Source organism: Macaca thibetana, chromosome 7 (assembly GCF_024542745.1).
Source record: "Macaca thibetana thibetana isolate TM-01 chromosome 7, ASM2454274v1, whole genome shotgun sequence".
Lineage (NCBI taxonomy): Eukaryota > Metazoa > Chordata > Mammalia > Primates > Cercopithecidae > Macaca > Macaca thibetana.
The window spans coordinates 89,415,105-89,436,999 of record NC_065584.1 but is presented as its reverse complement, the minus strand read 5'-3'; the positions used below and the strand labels follow the sequence as shown (position 1 = coordinate 89,436,999).

The window sequence follows — 21,895 nt, the reverse complement described above, 5'->3', positions numbered from 1 at the left end:
TGGGCAGGTGGGGGGGTGCACTCGCCCAGAGACGGCCTCCATGTCCATGCTGGACAATTCCCAGGGTTCTGCATCCGCCAGCGCTTACTGATCAACCTGTAGTGCTGGACATCCCTTTTCAACAAGTCTGGAAGGCGCTTTTTTCCCGGTTTTTGCAGAGTAACTCAGAAGTGCCTTAATAAAAATATGCACAAACTGTCTTGGTATGTTCCAAATTGGGATCTTATATAAAGACTACTGGGCCTAAGGCAACAGTCTATGTAAAGTGAATCATTTCCCCTTCTTACATCTTCTGACAAGATGGCCTGCCTTTCCTTCAAGTATAATTTTAATCTTTTTGTTTTACTCCAAGGGGGTGTAAAAGCTTGCTGAGTCATTGTTTTCTGCCTTTTTAATAAAAATTAAGTTAGTGGTTTAGAGTGGAAATTCTGCCCCCTCCCTTGGTCAAGTCACTGAATCTCTGGGGACCTCTTTCTTCATCTGTAAACGGAGATTATACTAGTACCTGATGGGGTTAAGTGAATTAACCTAAGTGTTTCCTTTGAATATTTACTCACTGCCTTCACAAAATAATGTTTCTCTTCTCTCTTTCTCCCCCAAATTTCTACAAAACAACACATTTCTATCTTTATTGTTATTGCCATATGATTTCTAAAAATTTAAATAAACAAGCAGTAGATTTAGGAAGTTACAAAGATAGACTATTGGAACCTTAATGAACTGAATCTTAGATAATGTCCCTTTTTATTTGGTTCTTTTTTTTTTAAGCTAAAAATAAGGTTAGTTCCTCCTCAGTTCTTGGCATTTTTGTGATCATTTGTTTGCAAGTGATCGTATCATTTTGTTTTGTTTTGTTTTTTGTTGTTGTTGTTGTTTTTGAGATGAAGTCCTGCTCTTGTCGCCCAGGCTGGAGTGCAATGGTGTGATCTCGGCTCACTTCAACCTTCACCTCCCGGGTTCAAGTGATTCTCCTGCCTCAGCCTTCCAAGTAGCTGGGATTACAGGCACCTGCCAGTATGCCCAGCTAATTTTTGTATTTTTGGTAGAGACAGGATTTCACCAGGTTAGTCAGGCTGCTCTCGAATTCCTGACCTCAGGTAATCTGCCCACCTCGGCCTCCCAAAGTGCTGGGATTACAGGTATGAGCCACCGCGCCCGGTCGTGATCATATCTTTTAAATGTTCAGCCTCCAACCATTCATAATGAATGCCTTGAACACAGGTCAGAGAAAAATTGTGAAGGGGGGCTGTCAGTGAGGTTTGGGTGGGCATGGGGCCTCACAGTGGGGCCCCATTCTTGGAGTGTTGATGGTTGCTGAGGAATCATGGAATTTCTTGTTTTAATATCAGGATATTGCTCATGAAAAAAAAGGAGGAGACCTATTGTTCAGTCAGAGTTTGTACTAAACGGAGGAAGTTTGCACCATACGCAAGCAGGCTTCTCCATCCAGGAAAAGAGCTGTGAATGCAACAACCACAGCACAGCATTGATCAAACTCAGCTATGCACCAAAAACCCAGCTGCAGAGCAGTGCAGCACCCAGGGAATGTTAACTCTTGCTGCAGACTGAGGATCTTCTCACAGTTTGTATCTTAGGTCAAAGGGGCGGGGTAGGCAGGCTTTCACTTCTGTTCAGAATTATCTTTTACAAGGATGGGTTTGTGGCATTTGCTTTAACCTTTTGGAGGCTACACTGTAGTCACTCACTGGGTTCACCTCAAATCCTCACATGGTATACACTAGCCTAAATTCTATGGGCTACGGAGGACTCCTGATCTTGGCTTTTTTGCTTCTATTTTGTGTGCTTGCTTTTGTGTTTGGAAAGCAGATGGCAGTCCCAGAATTGAGACAACTCAGCTGGAGTCAATTTCTGTTGTTTGAACTTGAGGGTGTATATCTCAGCCTGGAAGACACGCAGAGGAAAAGGAAGAAAACATGACCTCATGTTTTTTCCCTTGCCAATATGTTAAAACTTTAGTTGTCTGAAAATGTCAGACGGTCATATGGTTCAAAAATCATAAGTATCGATCTACAATTCTGAGATTCTTACATCCTTCCAGAGATTTTTTATATGTAAAGAAGCAAAACAAAGATAGAGTCTGACTTTTCCCCTCTTTTACACAAAATGTAGCTGATCACAGATGCTGTTCTTTACCTTGCCTGTTTCTTTCACACATTAAGGGCGTCATTGGCCTTCTTTTAGTCAACTGCATAGTATTCTATGACATGGATGCAACTCAGTTATACAGGCAGTCTCCTCTTCATGGGCATTCGGGTGATTCCTAATATGTGCTGTAACAAATAATGCTAGATGTCTATTTCCATGTATAGAAGCGTATCTATACAATACGTTCCCAAAGTAATGGGTCAAATGGCATATGCTTCTAAAAATCTGACAGATGTTGCTAAGTAACCCTTCAGGAGAGTTTTTACTGTTTATGCCCCTATCCCTGAAAACGTGTGTGCTTGTCTGTTTCCCAGAGGCTGACAAGTATTTACTACCAAATGTTTGCTTTTTCCTAATCTGATATGTGAAAAACGGTGTCCCAGCCTAGTTTGAATATGCACTTCTCTTACGATGAGTGTGGTCAAGCATGTTTTAGCACGTGTAAGAGGTAGTTATATTTACTTTTTAAAAAACTATCTCTTCATATTTTTATTTTATTTTATTTTTTTAGACAGTCTTGCTCTGTCACTCAGGCCAGAGTGCAATGGCACAATCTCAGCTCACTCCAACCTCCGCCTCCTGGGTTCAAACAATTATCCTGCCTTAGCCTCCTGAGTAGCTTGGATTAGACACCCACCACCATGCCCGGCTAATTTTTGTATTTTTAGAAGAGAAGGGGTTTCACCATGTTGGCCAGGCTGGTCTCGAACTCCTGATCTCAGGTGATCCACCTGCCTCAGCTTCCCAAAGTGCTGGGATTATAGGCATGAGCCACTGCACCCAGCCTTCATATTCTTTATTAATCAATTTTTGAGAAACTCTGATTTTCCTTATCAATTTCTAGGTGCTGTTAGTGTCGGCATAGTATCTGGTCGTTGTTAACCCATAATTAGATGCCCTATCAAGATCTATCTAAGAACACAGAAAACTGAAATGAAACTTTGAATATTCAAAGAGGCTATAAAGGAAGTGCTCTGCTTTTTTCTCTTAATTATTAAATGAATGTGTTAAATATAAAGTACCTAGAGGAAATAGTGATAAATATATCAGGCCTACCTGAAGAGAACCTTAAACTCTTGACATACAGGATATTTGAGTAAGAAAAATAACATAACATATCATCTTCTTGTGCAGGAACACTTAATATTGTAAATATATGAATTCTCACAAATTGAGCCTATCATTTAACGCATTCTCAATTAGAATACAAACAGGATTTCTTTTTGGAAGATGAAAAAAGTATAATAAATTTTACCTAGAGAAATAAACCTATGAAAATAGCCAGGAAAGTTCGGGTCGGGGAGGGGATGGGATGAGAGGAGGGGAGGAGATAGTTGCAGCACATGCTAAAATTTATTCCAATGCCACAGTAATGACTGGGATTGGAGACTAGCGAGGGAATGCACAGAGAAAGCAATGGAACAGGAGTGGCAATGTGAAAATAGGCCAAAATGCACATTGATTTTGCCTTGCTAGTTAGAATTAAAATTAGTCCAGGAAAGGTTTATTTGGGAATAGCATAGGGGTAACATATTGCTTTCTCATTCCCACTCCAAAATCAATTTCAGATGGATCAAATCTATGGCATGGATGCAACTCAATTATATAGGCAGTCTCCTTTTCGTGGGCATTTGGGGGATTCCTAATATGTGCTGTAACAAATAACCCTAGATGTCTTAAGCATAAAAATGAACACCACTAAAAGTCTAGGAAAATGATGAAACTAAACAGTTTTGGAGTAAAGGACATTTTTCTAGGCACAGCACAAAACCTAGACATTGTAAATTTAGGAGAAGTTGAATGAATGTTGAACAACATACTAATTAGAACTATTCAGTAGCAAAGTCCTTCTTAAGTGCCAGTCAACAAATAGGTAGAAATTATTTCCATCATAGATTCCAAAGAGCTGTTTTCCTTCATTTGCAAAGAGCATTAACAAGTCAATGAGAAAAATAACATTCCAATTATCTTTCTTTCTTTCTTTTTTTTTTTTTTTTAGATGGAGTCTTGCTCTGTCACCAGGCTGGAGTGCAGTGGCATGATCTCAGCTCACTGCAACCTCCGCCTCCCAGCTTCAAGTGATTCCCCTGCCTCAGCCTCCCAAGTAGCTGGGATTACAGGCCCGCGCCACCATGCCTGGCTAATTTTTTGTATTTTAGTAGAGATGGGGTTTCACCAAGTTGGCCAAGATGGTCTCCATCTCCTGACCTCGTGATCCGCCCACCTCAGCCTCCCAAAGTGCTGGGATTAAAGGTACGAGCCACCATACCCAGCCTCCAATTTTCAAATCAAACAAAACGCAGGATTAGGCAGTTTAATTTAGTTAATAGAAAAAAAAAGAAACAATTGATAAACATAGAAAACACACTGTGCCCATTCCTATGGAAAGAAATGCAAATGAAAACCAAGTATGAGATATGTTATTCTGTTTTATAGATTGGAAAAATCAGAAAGTTTGGTATTATTTAATGTAGTAAGACTATCGTTTTTGTTCTACTTTATATATATATATTTTATTCTCAATATTCTAACTCAATATTGAAAGAGTTAATAATTGAGGCTATCTTGAAAAGAACTTATTGAACATAAACTGGCAATATTTATAAAAATTAGGACTGAATATATCCTCTGCTCCTTCCACTGCTGGAGATTTTATAGTTGCTATGTGGGCAGAAATGCATATGCATTTCCCAGGATGTTTATGTCAGCATTGCAGAGACTAAGAAAAAACTGGAAATGCCCTAAATGTTCATCCATGAAGACAGGAAGCTATCATGAAGAAGAATGTGCTAGATCTCCATGTACCTATGCAGAAGAACTTTCAAGCAGGAAAAGCGAGATGCAGAACATGATTATCGTATAATCCATTTGTTAAAAAACAAGAGGAGGAGAAGTGAATATTTACGTGAGATCCAGGGAAACGTGAGCTGCTCCATGACCTTTGTCTGCACAGTGATGTATTCAAAGGAAATTCCAGCCTGGAATCTTAAAATCAACAAGCAGCAGAAGTCTTTAAGACAGTTGCTTGACAAGGCATCCACGGGGAATTCCACTGAAAGCCCACAGACACGCTGCTGAACTCCTTTGCCCAGCTCTTCCCCAAAAGCTCACAAAATACAGTCTCTGTCATCAATCTTTAATCTGATTATCTCAAGAAAGGCCCCAGGTGCTACCCCCAAAGCCAGCTTGTCTTGTTATGTATGTATGTTTCTGTCTGTGAGTCTGTCTTCCTCCACGTCTGCCCTTTCCAATGCAGACATCTCAGCCCCTCGGCACCCATTCCCTGCCTGCCCAGCACCAGGAAGGTGCACTTGCACTTGCCTTAGGATACAAGGAGGAGGCAGAGGTGGGGAGATGGGACACCTCCTCATGGGTTTCATCTCCGCCGTTGGAATGTGACTTACGAATGCAGGGAGGTCATGAAAGGGATGTAATTTTGCCAAGTATTGGTAAATTCCCCTCCCTATGGGTTGTACCATTTCGCATTCTCTCCAGCAATTAAAGAGCATGTCTGTTTCATCACATTAACCCTTTGTCTATAAGTTGCAAATATTTTTTTCCAAGTCGCCATTTGTCTTTTTACCTTGTTTCTGTGTTTTGAGATGTAGAGTTGGGGTTTTTATCCTTATATGTTTAAATTTTATGTTTGGCCATAAAATAAGCCTCCATAAATGTAAAATAATGAAAATCATACAAAATATGTTCAGTGACCACAATAGAAAGAAGTTAGAAATCAATAACAGAAAGAAATTTGGGGAATTCACAAATATGTAGAAATTAACACATTATTAAATAACAAACGTGTTAAAGAAGAAATCACAAAAAATTATAAAATACTTTGATATGAATTAAAACAAAAATACATCATGCTAAAACTTAAGGGATACAGCTAAAGCAGTGCTTAGAGTAAAATTTACAGTGGCAGCTACTTATATATAAAAAAGAAGAAAGATCTCAAATCAATAACCTAAACTTACACCTTAAGAAACTAGAAAAAGAATAGACTAAGCCAAAAGCAAGTAGAAAGAAGGAAATAACAAAAATTAGAGTAGAAATAAATAAAATAGAGAATATAAAAGCAGTAGGGAAAATCAGTGAAATCAAAAGTTAGTTCTTTGAAAAAACCAATGATTTTTGTTGACAAACCTTCGGTTATAATGACCTTAAAAATAAAAAGGAGAAGGCTCAAATTACCAAGATCAGGAATGAAAGAGGAACATCGCTGGCAACCTAACAGAAATAAAAAAGATTATAGGAGAATACTGTGAACAATTTTCACCAACAAATTCAATAACCTAGATGAAATGGATAAAATCCTAGAAAGACATAAACTACCTAAACTGATTCAAGAAGAAATAGAAAATCTGAATACACTTAAAACAAGTAGAGAGACTGAATTAGTAATAAATAAACAAATAAATAATTCCCCACAAAGAAAAGCCGAGCCCAGATAGTTTCACTGGTAAAATCTACCAAACATTTAAAGAAGAGTTAACATCAACTTCACAAACTCTTCCAAACAATAAAATATGGAAGAATACTTCCCAATTCAGTCTATGAAACCAGTATTACCCTGAAGCCGAAACCAGAAAAAGATGTCACAGGAAAACTACAGACCACTATCTCTTTCAAATATAGATGCAAAATCTCAATAAGACACTAGCAAACCAAATTTAGTAACACATAAAAAAGATTATACACCATGACCAAGTGGAATTTTTCTTAGGATTCCAAGCTTGGTTTAACATCAATCAATATAAAAATCCATATTAATAGAATAAAGGAGAAAAAGCATATGATCATCTCAACAGACACAGAAAAACATTTGACAGTATTCACCAACCTTTGATGAAAAACACTCAATAAACTAGTAATAGAAGGAAACTTCCTCAATCTGATAAACTGCATCTGTTAACAACAAAACAAAGCAAAACAAAACAAAAACCATAATTAACATCATACTTAATAGTGAAAGACTGACTGCTTTCTCCTTAACATCAGGAACAAAACAAGGATGTCCACTCTCACTACTTCTATTCAACACTACACTGGAGGTTCTAGCCAGGGCAAAGGCAAGAAAAAGAAATGAAAGGCATTCAGATTGGAAAGATAAAACTATATTTTCAGATGACATCATACTGTATGTAGAATATTCTAAGCAATACACAAAAGACAATTAGAACTAATAGTTCAGCAAATTTGTAGGATGCAAGATCAAAATGTAAAAATCAATTGTGGTTATATGAATTATCACTTAATCTGAATATTTAATTAAGAAAACAATTACATTTACAATAGCATCAAAAAGAATAAAACATTTGGGAGTAAATGTAAGAAAAGAAGTGTAAGATTTATACACCAAAAACTGCAAAACATTGTTGAAAGAAGTTAAAGAGAACCTAAATAAATGAAAAAACATTCTGTATTCATGAATTGGAAGACTTAATAATGGTAAGATGGCAATACTCCCCAAATTGACTTATGTATTCAATGCAGTCTCTATCAAAATCCTAGCTGAAATTCTACAAAAATGGCAAGATGATTCTAATATTCAAATAAAATGCGAGAGCATGGCTAAACCTATAAAACTCTTAAAAGAGGATTAAATCGTTATGATCTTGGATTAGACAATAGTTTCTCAGATACTACACCAAAAACACAAGCGACAAAAGGAAAAATAGGTAAGTTGGACTTCATCAGTTAAAAATTTTTGTTCTTCAATAGACATAATCAAGAAAGTGAAAAGAACCTGTGAAATGGGAGAAAATATTTCCAAATTATTTATCTGATAAAGGACTTGTATCTGATTATATAAAGAACTCTCACAATTCAGCAACAAAAAAACAACCCAATTTTAAAAAGAGCAGACCGGGCGCGGTGGCTCATGCCTGTAATCCCAGCACTTTGGGAGGCCGAGGCAGGTGGATCACGAGGTCAGGAGATCGAGACCATCCTGGCTAACACGGTGAAATCCCGTCTCTACTAAAAATACAAAAAATTAGCAGGCGTGGTGGCAGGCACCTGTAGTCCCAGTTACTCGGAGGTTGAGGTAGGAGAATGGCATGAACCCGGGAGGCGGAGGCTGCAGTGAGCCAAGATCGCACCACTGCACTCCAGCCTGGGCGACAGATCGAGACTCCGTCTCAAAAAAAAAAAAAAAAAAAAAAAAGAGCAAAGGGTCTAAATAGACATTTATCCAAAGAAGATGTGAAAATGGCCAATCAACACATGAAAAGATGCTCAACTTCACTAATCATTATGGAAATACAAAGCAAAACCACAATCAGATACCACTTCGCACCCAACAGAACGGATAACAGAAAGACAGACCGAAAATGGCAAGTGGTAGTAAGGATATGGAGAAATTGGAGCCCTCATTCATTGAAGGTGGGACTGGAACATGCTGCAGGCAGTTTGGAAAATGGTTTGGCAGTTTCTCAACATTTTACACATGCAATTACCATATGATCCAGCAATTCTACTCCTAAGTATATACACAAGAGAACTGAGGGCACATATTCACAGAAAAACTTGCATATAAATGATCACAGTAGCATTATTCCTAATAACCAAAAAGTGAAAAATCCCAAGCACCCATCAGCTGATGAATAAATAAACAAATGTGGTCTATTCATACAGTGGAATATTACGCAGCAATAGCAAGGAAATAATAGCGTTACTAGCAAGTATGAATTAATATTTAATAATTAAATAATAAGGTCGGGCACAGTGGCTCATACCTGTAATCCCAGCACTTTGAGCAGCCGAGGAGGGTGGATCATCTGAGGTCAGGAGTTTGAGACCAGCCTGGTCAACATGATGAAATCCCGTTTCCACTAAAAATACAAATATTAACCAGGTGTGGTGGCACACGTCTGTAATCCCAGCTACTTGGGAGTCTGACACAGGAGAATGGTTTGAACCCGGGAGGTGGAGGTTGCAGTGAGCTGAGATCGCACCTTTGCACTCCTGCTTGGGCAACAAGAGTGAAACTCTGTCTCAAAAAATAATAATCATAATCATAATCATAATTAAATAGTATTATTAAGAGTAAGTACTATAATATGCTACAACATGAATAAATCTTGAAAACATACTGAGTGAAAGAACTAAGTCACAAAAACCGTATTGTATTATTCCACGTATGTGACATGTTCAGAAGAGGCAAACTGTAGAGACGAAAAGTAGATTAGTGGTTGGCAGGGACCCGGGAGGAGGAAGTGGGAACTGACTGGTATAGCGTATCTTTCCAGGGTGGTACAAATGTTTTAAAATCAGAAAGTGGTGATAGTTACACAACTCTGTGAATATATTCAAACCCACTGAATTGTACACTTTTAAATGGTGAATTTTATGATATGTGAATTATCTCTCAATAAAGCTGTTATCTTTTAAATGTGGCTGATGTATCCATCTTTTATTACTTCTGGGTTGTGAGCCACAGTTAAAGGGGTTATACACTCCCAGGCTAAAAAGAAATTTACCTGTGTTTTCTTTTAATGCTTATATCATTTTATTTTTTTACATTATATCTCTAATTCATTTGGAATTATCTTGGTGTTTCACGGGAGGAATGGATCTGATCATACATTTTTCTATGTGGCTATCCAGTTGTACAAATACCATTGATTAGCACACTATTCTTTGTGGGGCCCTTCTCACAGGACCTGACTCCTGCCCTGGTTCACTCTTTCCTCTGATGGAGACAGCATTCAATTCTAGCGTACCTTTCCCTGGAAATGCTATCAAATTGCTTGTCAGACTTTCAGTGACATCCACGTTTTATCACAGTAATCATTCCCATCAATGATTTTTATGGTGATTAACCAGACAATTAGCTGCCTCCAGGTTTTAAGTCTGCATCATAATGCTTATATCTTACTTGGGAATATTATTGGGCATTCCTTATGCTTTTAAGCAAGATCTTTTAACAAAATCTATTAGCCAAAATTAACTCCAAAGCCACTCATTTGAATGTCGGCTAATCTCATTAAGCAGAATTTTAATTTACTTATTTTATAGCTTTATTGAGGTATAATTGATGAATAAAAATTATATATATTTAATGTATACCCTGTGATGATTTGATATACATAAATGTTGCAAAATGATTAGCGTAATCAGCTTAATGAACACATCTACCACTTCACATAATTACCTTTGTGTGCCTGTGTGTATTAACAACACGTAAGATCTACTCTTTTAGTAAATTTCAAGTGTACAATTCAGTATTATTAACTACATAGTCAAGAGGCTGTACATTAGATCCCCAGAACTTACTCATCTTATAACTAAAAGTTTGTACCCTTTGACCAACACCTCCCTATTTCTCCTGTGCCCCAGCTCTTGGCAACCACCGTTCACTCTCGGCTTCTTTAATTTGAACTTTTTAAGATTCCACATATAAGTAAGATCATAGAGTATTTGTCTTCTGTGTCTGGCTTATTAATCACTTAGCATAATGTTCTCCAGGTTCACCCATGTTGCAAATGACAGGATTTACTTCCTTTTAAATGATGAATAGTATTCCATTTTTGTGTGTGTGTGTGTTTGTATATATGTATGTGTGTGTGTGTGTATATATATATATGTATATAAGCCACATTTTCTGTGTCCATTCATCTGTCAAAGGACACAGGTTGTTTCCATATCTTGGCTATTGTGAATAATGCTACATACAGTTAATATGAGATTACAGATATCTCTTCAAGATACTGATTTCCTTTCCTGTGGGTAAATACCCAGTAATGGGATTTCTGGATCATATGGTAGCTCTATTTTTAATTTTTTGAGGAGCCTTCATACTTTTTCCCATAATGGCTGCTACCTTACATTCCCATCAACAGTGTATGAGTGGCCCCTTCTCCTCGTCAACATGTGTTATCCTTGTCTTTTTCATAATAGTCACCCTAACAGGTGTGAGGTAATAACGCATGGGTTTTTTTGTTTGTTTGTTTTGTTGCTGTTGTTGTTGTTTGAGACACAGTCTCGCTCTCTCCTCCAGGCTGGAGTGCAGTGGTGCAATCTCGGCTCACTGCAACCTCCGCGTCCCAGGTTCAAGCAATTTTCTGCCTCAGCCTCCCCAGTACCTGGGTCTACAGGCACATATCACCACACCCAGGTAATTTTTTGTATTTTTAGTAGAGATGGGGTTTCACCATATTGGCCAGGCTGGTCTCAAACTCTTGAGCTCGTGATCTGCCTGCCTCGGCCTCCCAAAGTGCTAGGATTACTGGCGTGAGCCACAGCACCCAGCCTAATCCATGTTTTTAATTTGCATTTCCCTGATGATCAGAGATGCCGACAACCTTTTTCTGTACCTTTGGTTATTTGTATGTCTTCTTTGGAATAATGTTTATTCAGGTCCTTTGCCCATCTTAAAAATCAAGTTACTTAGCTTTTTTGCTATTAAGTCATATGGGTTATTTACATGTTTTGAATATTAACCCCTTATCAGATATATGGTTTGCAAATATTTTCTCTCATTCCATAGGTTGCCTTTTCATTTTGTTGATTGTTTCCTTTGCTGTGGTTTTAGTTTGATGTAATCCCACTTGTTTATTTGCACTTTGGTTGCCTGTACTTTCTGTGTCATATCAGAAAAATCACTGTCAAGACTAATTAATGTCAAGGGGAATTTTTCATATGTTTTCTCCTAGGAGTTTTATCATTTCTTATGTTTTAAGTCTTTAATTTATTTCTAGTTAATTTCTGTGCATGGTATAAGATATGGGTCCAATTTCATTACCTTGCATGTAGATGTCCAGTTTTTTTCAACACTATTTATTGAAAAGACCATTATTTCTCCATTGTGTATTTTAGGTACCATTCTCAAAGATTAGTTATTTGTATATTCATAAATTTATTTCTGGACTCTCCATTCTGTTTCATTGGCCTATGTCTCTATTTTTACACATAGACCAATGCATAAAATTAGAACCATACTGTTTTGATTATAATTTGTAATATAGTTTGAAATCAGGAAGCGTGATGCTTCTAGCTGTGTTCTTTCTCAAGATTGCTTGGGCTTATTGGGGGTCTTCTGTGGTTCCATATAAATTGTAGGATTTTTTTTTCTATTTTTGTGAAAAATGCCATTGGAATTTTGATAGGAATTGCATTGAGTCTATGGATCACTTTGGATAGTATGGACATTTTAACAGTATTAATGCTTCCAATCCATGGAGATGGGATATCTTCCCATTTATTTGTGTCTTTTTCAATTTCTTTCATCAATGTCTTATAGTTTTTAGCATATAGATCTTTCTGCTCCTTGGTTAAATTTGCTCCTAAGTATTTTCTGTAGCTATTGTAAATGGGATTGTTTTCTTAATTTCTTTTTCTAAAAGCTTATTGTTGGTGCACAGAACTACGATCAATGTTTTGTATGCTGATTTTGTGTCCTGCAACTTTACTGAATTTATTTATTAGTTCTACTCGTTTTCTGGTGGAGTCTTTAGGTTTTCTGCATATAAGATCATGTCATCTGCAAACACAGACCATTTGACTTCTTTTCTTATTTGGATGCCTTTTATTTCTTTTTCTTGCCTAATTTATCTGGCTAGGAGTTCCAGTAGAAGTGGCAAGAGCAGGCATGCTTATCTTGTTCCTGATCTTGGAGAAAATGCTTTCAGGTTTTCACCATTAAATATGATCATAGCTGTAGGCTTGTGATATATGGTTTTTATGATGTTAAAGTACATTCCTTCTATACCTAACTTGTTGAGAATTTTTATTTTGAAAGGATGTTGAATTTTGTCTATGCTTTTTCTGCATTTATTGAGTTCGTTATATGATTTTTATCATTTATTCTGCTAATGTGGTGTATCATGTCTGTTGATTTGCATATGCTGAACCATCTTTGTTTCCCAGGGATAAACTGAACTTAATAACAGTGTATGATCCTTTTAATGTGTTGTTGAAATCAGTTTGCCAGTATTCTCTTGAGGATTTTTGCACCTAAGTTCAGCAGGGATATTGGTCTGTAATTTTCTTTTCTTATGGTGCTTTTATCTGGTTGTGGTAGGAGGTATTGCGAGTCTTGTAAAACAAGTTTGAAAGTCTTTATTCTCTTCAATATTTGGAAGAGTTTAGGAAGGACTGGCATTTATTCTTCTTTAAATGTTTGGTAGAATTCACCTGTGAAGCCATCTATCTGGTTCTGGGCTTTTTATTTTTAGGTTTTTGATTACTTCCTCAGTCTCCTTACTAATTATTGGCCTGTTCAGATTTTCTATTTCTGTATGACTTATTTTTGATAGGTAGTATGTTTCTAGGAATTTATTCATTTCTTCTAGGTTATCTAATTTGTTAGTGTATAATTGCTATAATAGTCTCATAATACTTTATAGTTCTATTATATCAATTGTAATGCTACCTCTTTCATTTATAATTTTATTTGTTTGAGTTCTCTTTCTTTTTTTTCTTAGTCTAGCTAACGATTTGTCAATTTTTTTTTTTCGGAAAAAAAAACTCTTTCACTTTTCTTTTTTTTTTTTTTCTTTTTTTTTCTTTTTGCTTTTGTTTGAGACAGAGTCTCGCTCTGTCACCCCCAGGCTGGAGCGCAGTGGCACAGTCTCAGCTCACTGCAACCTCCACCTCCCGGGTTCAAGCAATTCTCTGCCTCAGCCTCCTGAGTAGCTGGGATTACAGGCGCCCACCTGTAATCCCTGTAATACAAAAAAGCCTGGCTAATTTTTGTATTTTTAGTAGAGACGGGGTTTCACCATCTTGACCAGGCTGGTGCTGACCTCCTGACCTCGTGATCCACCCACCTCAGCCTCCCAAAGTGCTGGGATTGCAGGTGTGAGCCGCCGTGACCAGCCTGATCTTTTCTATTACCTATTTAGTCTCTATTTCGTTTATTTCTGTTCTAATATTTATTTTCTTTCTTCTACCTTTGGGCTTAGTTTGCTCTTTTTCTAGTTCCTTATAGTGTAAAGTTAGTTTGTCTAATTGAGATTTTTTTTTTGCTTAATGTAGGCATTTCTGGCTATCAGCTTTCATCTTAGAACTGCTTTTGCTGTATCCATAAATTTTGGTATGTTGTGTTTCCTTTTCCACTTGTCTCAAGATACTTTCTGATTTCCTTTTTGATTTCTTCTATGACCCATTGGTTGTTCAGGAGTATGTGGTTTAATTCCACATATGTGTGGATTTTTCAATTTTCTTCTTGTTGTTGATTTCTAGTTTTACACCATTATGATCAGAAAAGAAACTTGATACTATTTCCATCATCTTAAATATGTTAAGACTTGTTTTATGGCCCAATATATGACATTTCTTGGGGAATGTTTCACGTGTGCTTGAGAAAAAATTATATTCTCTTGCTGTTGAAGGCATTGTTCTGCAAAAGTCTGTTAGGTCTATTTGGTCTATAGTGCTATTCAAATTCACTCTTTTCTTATGAATTTTCTGTCTGGATGATCTGTCTATTATTGAAAGTGGGGTTTTGAAGTCCCCTACTATTATTATATTGCTATATATTTCTCCTTTCAGTTCTGTTAATATTTGCTTTACATATTTATGTGCTCCAATGTTAGGTACATACATACTTAAAATTAGTACACTCTTTTAATGAATTGACCCCTTTATCATTATATAGTGACCTTCTTTGTCACTTCTGACAGATTTTGACTGAAAGTCTATTTAGTCTGGTATAAGTATAGTCATTCTTTAGCTCTTTTGGTTACCATTTGCATGAAGTATCTTTTTTTATTCCTTCACTTTCCGTCTATGTGTACCTTTAAAGCAAAAGTGAATCTCTTACAGGTAGCATGTTGTTGGTTCTTGGATTTTTAAAATCTATTCAGCTACTGTGTCTTTTGATTGGAAAATTCAATCCATTTATATTTAAAGTAGTTACTGATAAGTAAGGATACACTTTTGCCAATTTGTTAATTCTTTTCTGATTGTTCTGTAGTTGGTTGTTGTTGTTTTTGTTGCTGCTGCTGTTGTTGTTGTTATTGTTGTTGTTGTTGTTGTTGTTGAGACGGATTCTTACTCCGTTGCACAGGCTGGAGTAGAGTGGCGTGATCTCTGCTCACTGCAACCTCCACCTCCTGGGTTCAAGTGATTCTCCTGCCTGAGCCTCCCGAGTAGCTGGGATTACAAGCATGCACCACCACTCCCGGCTAATTTTTGTGTGACAGGGTTTCACCATGTTGGCCAGGCTGGTCTCAAACTCCTGACCTCAAGCGATCTGCCCGCCTCAGCCTCCCAAAGATCTGGGATTACAGACATGAACCCCCACACCCAGCCTGTTCTGTAGTTCTTTTGTTTTGTTCTTTCTCTCTTCGTATCTTCCTTTTTAATTTGTTGTTTTTCTGTCGTGTATTAAGCAGCATTTTTAAATAAGGGAATTATCGGAGTAAACAACTGGGGCCTTTCATTTTGGCACGAACATGTATACTGAATATTTACTGAGCTTCAGCTGTATGCTGGGCAGCATGCAGAGATCTGGCTGTGTCCACTGGCATATACTGTCCTGTCTGGAGTTGATGTTCAGGTGTTTTGGGTACGTCTGTACCTCTGCTCCCCAGCGAGCCCAGCAAGGGTGCTAAAGCAAGGCTTTTGTCTTCCACTTTTTGGCCTCACTAACATTTGACACATAGCTAAGTAAATAAGATTCCAATACCCGCTAACTTATTCATTTGAATACGCATGATTCATCTCAGATGGCTAAGGAATAAGATAGAAACCCCAGACTTCACAGTTTTGAGACAGGGGCCAAATTTCTAACTTAACTTCAAGTAACAATAATAGTAGCTAGCATTTATCTAGAGCCTCTCAGGGTCAGGCAGTGTTCTAAGCACTCCTCGTGTTTTCATCCACTTGATCCTCAATAACCCCTCTGAAGCAGGTGCCACCATCCTCTCCACTTCTGCAGCAGAGAAGAGGCAGTGGAGAGGACGGAAATGAGCCGGGGCCTGGAGGTGGGCCCAGCAAGCAGGGCGGGGTCAGGATGACGGTCACACTTCTCCGTTTCTCTCCCGGGCTCTCTGTGCTCTGGGACTTCCTTCGCTGCCAACGTTTTAGGGTCATGTATTTCTGGGCAGTGTGGATGACTAAGGTCTCAGATGCTTTTATGACTTGGAAAGCCCCCAAATATTATCTTGAAAGAGTTTACATTTTGACCTGATATGAACCCTACAACTGTTGTGCTGAAGTGACCAGACTTTAGGGCAGGGTTGGAGGGGGATGTGGGGCTGAGGGGCCAAAAGAAAATCATTTTTGGAAAGGAAAATGTAGAAGTGCCTGAAGGCATCATTCTCCTCCTCTTTTACTGGGAGAATTCTGTGCCCCTGTGGCCATGCCGTAACTGTAGACGGGCAAAATCATAGACGACCCCCTTATTAATATGCAGAGAGCCCTGGACGGTCAACAAATTGAAGTGGAGAGGCTTTCAATGACACAGCCTAGGTAGGCACCCATGGCAGTGAGTAAGCAGAACCCAGCCTGCGGGCAGCACTGGACAGAGCAGGAGGCTGGCAGACCTACTCTGCGGAGGACAGTCCAGGACCCGGGTCAGACCACATGCAGGCAGAGAAAGGAGAGGCAGCCTGGTGGGAAATTCTCAAGTACTTTCTGGGGTGTACCCCTGTGGTTTGAGAAGCATGGAAGACGCAAGGGCTGCTTCCAGATAAGGCAGACACAGGAACAAAAGCTAAGGGAACCTTGGTTCGTACAGGAAATGAGAGTACAGTCTGGCAGCCTCATGGGCACCTGGAGTAGGGAGGAAGGGGCCAGGCCTCCTGGAAATCACCCCATTTGTGTACTTGCCGCTTCCATTGTGTATGTATTTTTTTTATTTCTATGCATTGTGCAATATCTTTTGTATGTGCCATTTTCTTTTACAAGAAGACGATAATATTCAGACATCTTAAATACTTGTCAAACACCATGCTACGTCAAATAGCACAGCTGGGACTTGAAACCAAGTCTTCCCACGTACAGAGTACAGTTCTTTCTGTAACTGCGCGTTTTAACACAGTTCTCAGTAGATGACATGATTGGAAAATTTTTGGTGCCTCATCCTAAATGTTCCTTCCAGATTGAGACATCTTCTTCCTTTCTTTCCACCCATTCTTGTTAGGAGGAAGTTAAATTCAGTTAGGAAATATACTTTGTTAACCTGAAAAGCATTGTTTTTTAATATAACAATGTTCTTGTTATAGTAGTAATAGAGAAATAACTGGAAAATAGAGAAAAGTGTTTCGACAAGTTCACCTTGAATTCCACCACGTTAAGAAAAACCGATGTTATCATTTTAGGGGCTTCCTTCTTGTCAGTTTTCCTGTTTGTGTAGTTCTAGTGTCTGTGAATGTTATAATTGTCATAATTACCATTCTTTGCTATACTAAAAACAGTGCTGCAATCAGCATCTTTTTTTTTTTTTTTTTTTTTTTTTTTTTTTTTTTTTTTTTTGCATAGTGCTTTTTAAATGTGTAGAACTATTCTTTTGGAATCAGTTTCCCAGAAGCACATGGCAATGTCAAAGGGTGTCCTGATCCTCCAGTATTTATAATCACAATCATCTTCCCCAAAATCGGACTAGGACTGACTCTATGTGTGTGAGTGTGTGTCTGTGTGTGTGTGTGTGTGTTTATCTTTAAATTGTACCATTTTCTATAGTATTACTGAGTGATTTTTAATTTTCCAGAAAGATGGTTCTTCTTTTTTTATCAGGTCGGTTTTTGTCTGTTGGCTCTCCCAAGTCCCTCAAGCATCCCCTTTTGGGTAAAAGGCATGGTTTCTGCTGCGGATGTTTGAAAGTAAACTCTGGAAATACTATAGCAGCGCACTTGAGCTCTTCCTGTGTGTCTCAGCAAGCTGTGTCCCCAGGGTCTAGCTCAGCACATAGGAGGTACTAAATATTTGTAGAACGAATGAGCAATAAATAAATGAATTTTTGGAAGAGGAACAAAATCTAGGAAAGAATTCATCTTCAGAGCTTTGTATTTCTGGGTTTCTCTTCTTCTGCAGCAGAAAATTCATGGAGGGATTGGTTTCCATTTCCTCTCTGTTTTTTCCATCTAATGAGACAGGGTCATCTCATGTTTTAGTTTCCACGTTTCTGCCATGCATGTTAAGTGCTGAATAAGGGTCTCATGTTCGGCTGTTGTCTTAGTTTGTTTTCTGTTGCTATAACTGGATGCTAGAGACTGGGTAATTTATAAAGCAAATGAATTTGTTTCTTACAGTTCTGGAGGCTGGGAAGTCTATGGGTGAGGGGCTGCATCTGGTGAGGGCTTCTTGCTGGTGGGGACTCACCGTAGAGTCCTGAGGTGACGTCAGGCATCACATGGCAAGGGGCCTGAGTGTGCTGGCTCAGATCTGTCTTCCTATTCTTATAAAGCCACCAGTCTCATTACAGGGTCCCCACCCTGATGACCTTATCTAATCTTGATTATGCCCCAAAGGCCTCAACTCCTAATACCATTACAATGGGGATTAAGTTTCAACATGAATTTTGGAGGGGACATTAAAACCGTAGCAGTTGGGGGCTGGGTGTGGTGGCTTACACCTGTAATCCCAGCACTTTGGGAGGTCGAGGTGGGCAGATCATGAGGTCAAGAGATGGAGACCATACTGGCCAACATGGTGAAACCCCATCTCTACTAAAAATACAAAAATTAGCTGGGCGTGGTGATGCGTGCCTGTAATCCCAGCTACTCGGGAGGCTGAGGCAGGAGAATCACTTGAATCTGGGAGGCAGAGGTTGCAGTAAGCCAAGATTGCACCACTGCCCTCCAGCCTGACAACAGAACATGACTCCGTTAAAAAAAAAAAAAAAAAAAAAAAAAAAAAAAAAAAAAAAAAAAAAGCAGTTGGGAACACACAGGCTAGGAAGCAGAGGTTGAGCTTTGATGGCAGTTGTTAGGGGTCCACATCTCAGCTCTGCTGTTGGGAGCTGTGTAGGGGCAGTTTCTCTAACCACCCAGGGCACTGGTTACCTTGTGGTGAGTGATAATGAGAAGCCCAACCTTGTATAGGTGTTGGGAGGAAGTCAAATGCACGCAGGACACTTTCTACAGCATCCGGCAGGACTCAATAAATGGCACCAATGATCAATACATTTGAAATATTATTATAAACCATTTTATTTTATCTTTTAACATCTGGGGACACCTGTGCCAATTATTGTTCAATGAGACTTTCTTACTCTCCATTCTTTTTTCTAGAGCAACTAAGTCAAGATTTGGTAGATTGAGAGCAAAGAGTTGCTTCAGTATAAATAATACCACTGAAGAAGGAGTTCACTAAGCCAGGGTGAAACATAGTTAACATTTCGCTGTACATGCTTCATCTTTTAATATTTTTTTTCTTAACTTCAACAGCAATACAAGATCAGTGCAAAAAAAAAAAAGATATTGAAAAACACAGAAAAATAAAAATATTTTTAGAACTCCAGGCTGGGCATGGTGGTTCATGCCTGTAATCCCAGCACTTTGGGAGGCCAAGGTGGGTGGATCACTTGAGGTCAGGAGTTTGAGACCAGCCTGGCCAATGTGGTGAAACCCTGTCTCTATTAAAAATACAAAAATCAGCTGGGCGTGGTGGCGGACACCTATAATCCCAGTTACTTGGGAGGCTGAAGCACAAGAATTTATTGAACCTGGGAGGTAGAGGTTGCAGTGAGCCGAGATCACACCACTGCACTCCAGCCTGGGTGACAGGGTGAGACCTTGTCATAAATAAATAAATAAATAAATAAATAAATAAATAAATAAATAAAAATTTTAAACTCCAGTCATTTCATCTGCTGAAGGGGACAGCTGCTGTAATTTTTGTGTGTCCTTCAGATCTGCTTTCTAAACAGAGACAGGGAGAGGGAGGAGAAAAGAGCGTCAGGTTCAGGTTTTACAAACAAAAATAATAGACTCTATGTATTATCTATACTCATAGACTCATTAGGAACCTTTTTTCAAAGAATATTAATCACAAATAATTGGAGAACCTAGAATAAATTCTTTCATTTTGCTATATATATGTATATATATATACACACACACACACATATATATACACACACACACGTATATATATACACACACATATATATATATATATATATATATTTTTTTTTTTTTTGAGACAGAGTTTCGCTCTTATTGCCCAGGCTGGGGTGCAATGGCGCGATCTTAGCTCACTGCAACCTCTACCTCCCAGATTCAAGCAATTATCCTGCCTCAGCCTCCCGAGTAACTGGGATTACAGGCAAGCACCATCACATCTGCCTAATTTTGTATTTTCAGTAGAGACAGGGTTTCCCCATGTTGGCCAGGGTGGTCTCGAACTCCCGACCTCAGGTAATCTGCCGGCCTCAGCCTCCCAAAGTGCTGGGATTACAGGCATGAGCCACCACGCCCAGCCCATTTTGCATATTTTTAAATGGTGTCCATCTGTGTTCTGTGTTTTTCCTGTGATTTGTCACGGCCTCTATCCTACGTTCTACTTTTAGCTTGATATCTGGTAAGCATTTTTTCACACTTCTCCTTAGTCTTCATTGTCATAGGTTCTAATGGCTGCATCCTAGCCCCTTATTCTGAAGTACCAGCAGGTACTAACTTAGAAAGCTGAGTAGCAGTGACTCTGTAGGTCCCAGGGTCAGGACTCACTGCTTCCACTCCAGCTGCTCATTGCCAGCGCTGTTGTTTTGTGAACCTGTGTCACTGTCTTTGCTTTGTTCCTCTGTAAAATGGCAGCAGAGTCACCTCCTTCCTAGCGCTGCTATGAACGTTCAGTTAAGTGATGTGAGTTCAGTCCCCAGGCCTGTGCTGGCCCTTGGGCACCACCCTGCTCTACACCACACCCTAATTCTTGGCCTGGGCCGATTGTCTGGAGAGCTGCTCTTACCTCGGTTATGGCAGGGACCCCTGCTGAAATCCTGACTCAGGAGCGGTCTTTTAGTGTGTGCCATGTCATTTTTGCAGGGAAATGCCTAGAAGAGAAAATCGTGGGAGAACAGGCTGACCTCCCTCTTTTGTTATGTAATACTGTCCCCTTGCTTTCTGAAATGACCATCCGGTTGGCAAGGCCTCCTACGATGGCAAATGGACGAGAGGATGCACCCATTTCCCCACATTCACACCAGCAAGGAATGTTATAATCCTGTCAGTGTTTTACTGTGTCAGGTGGACATTACATAGCATCTTGTGATTAATTATATTTTTATTACTAAAGCAAATAGCACTTTTCCATGCAATTTTCCCCCATGGGACCAACCTGTCTATATGTAAAACCATCCATCTCCCTTTTGTTAAAAATTCCTAGTGATTTGGTGAGGATATCCAGAAAAGAGTAATCTATGCCATGAAGCATTTCTGCAATGAGAAATGCTGGCCTGTGAGCCAGAGTTGTTAGTGAGAGCCTGCAGAGCCCGGCCCTGGCTTTTGCTTTCCTGTCTGATGCAGGTGGAGGGCCTGGGTGATGGGTGCAATGGCCCTGAGCACCCGCCATCTGGAGAGGAATTACCACTGCGGATCACCCTGGGGCTGGGTGACCCTCCCTCCTCTGCACACCCCCAACCTCCACATCTTTCCTGAAGACACCAAGGGTTGGATTTCACCGTAATGTGACCCAGAGATGTAAACAGCTGCTGATGCTAAAACACTAGAGTGATATCTGGCAAAGAAAGAAGCATCCTTCCAGTGGAAGGCTGGCAAAACTAGGGCAACAGAGGGCGAGCCCCCAAAGTGCCAGGAGGATGTCACCTCCCAGGAAGGCC

General features: G+C 39.1%; 1 protein-coding gene across 5 annotated transcripts in view; it reads left to right on the top strand.

The window, feature by feature from the left end:
• LRRK1 (leucine rich repeat kinase 1) overlaps positions 1 to 21,895 on the top strand; it is a 154,324-nt gene that overhangs the window by 25,348 nt on the left and 107,081 nt on the right. Inside the window, exon 1 of one of the 5 annotated variants that reach the window (XM_050799744.1) lies at positions 11,150 to 11,287. The exons of the other annotated variants lie outside the window; for them this stretch is intronic. The gene's annotated coding sequence lies outside the window, so the exon portion shown is untranslated. Of the gene's footprint in view, positions 1 to 11,149; positions 11,288 to 21,895 lie in introns of those variants that run through there. 5 annotated transcript variants of the gene reach the window in all.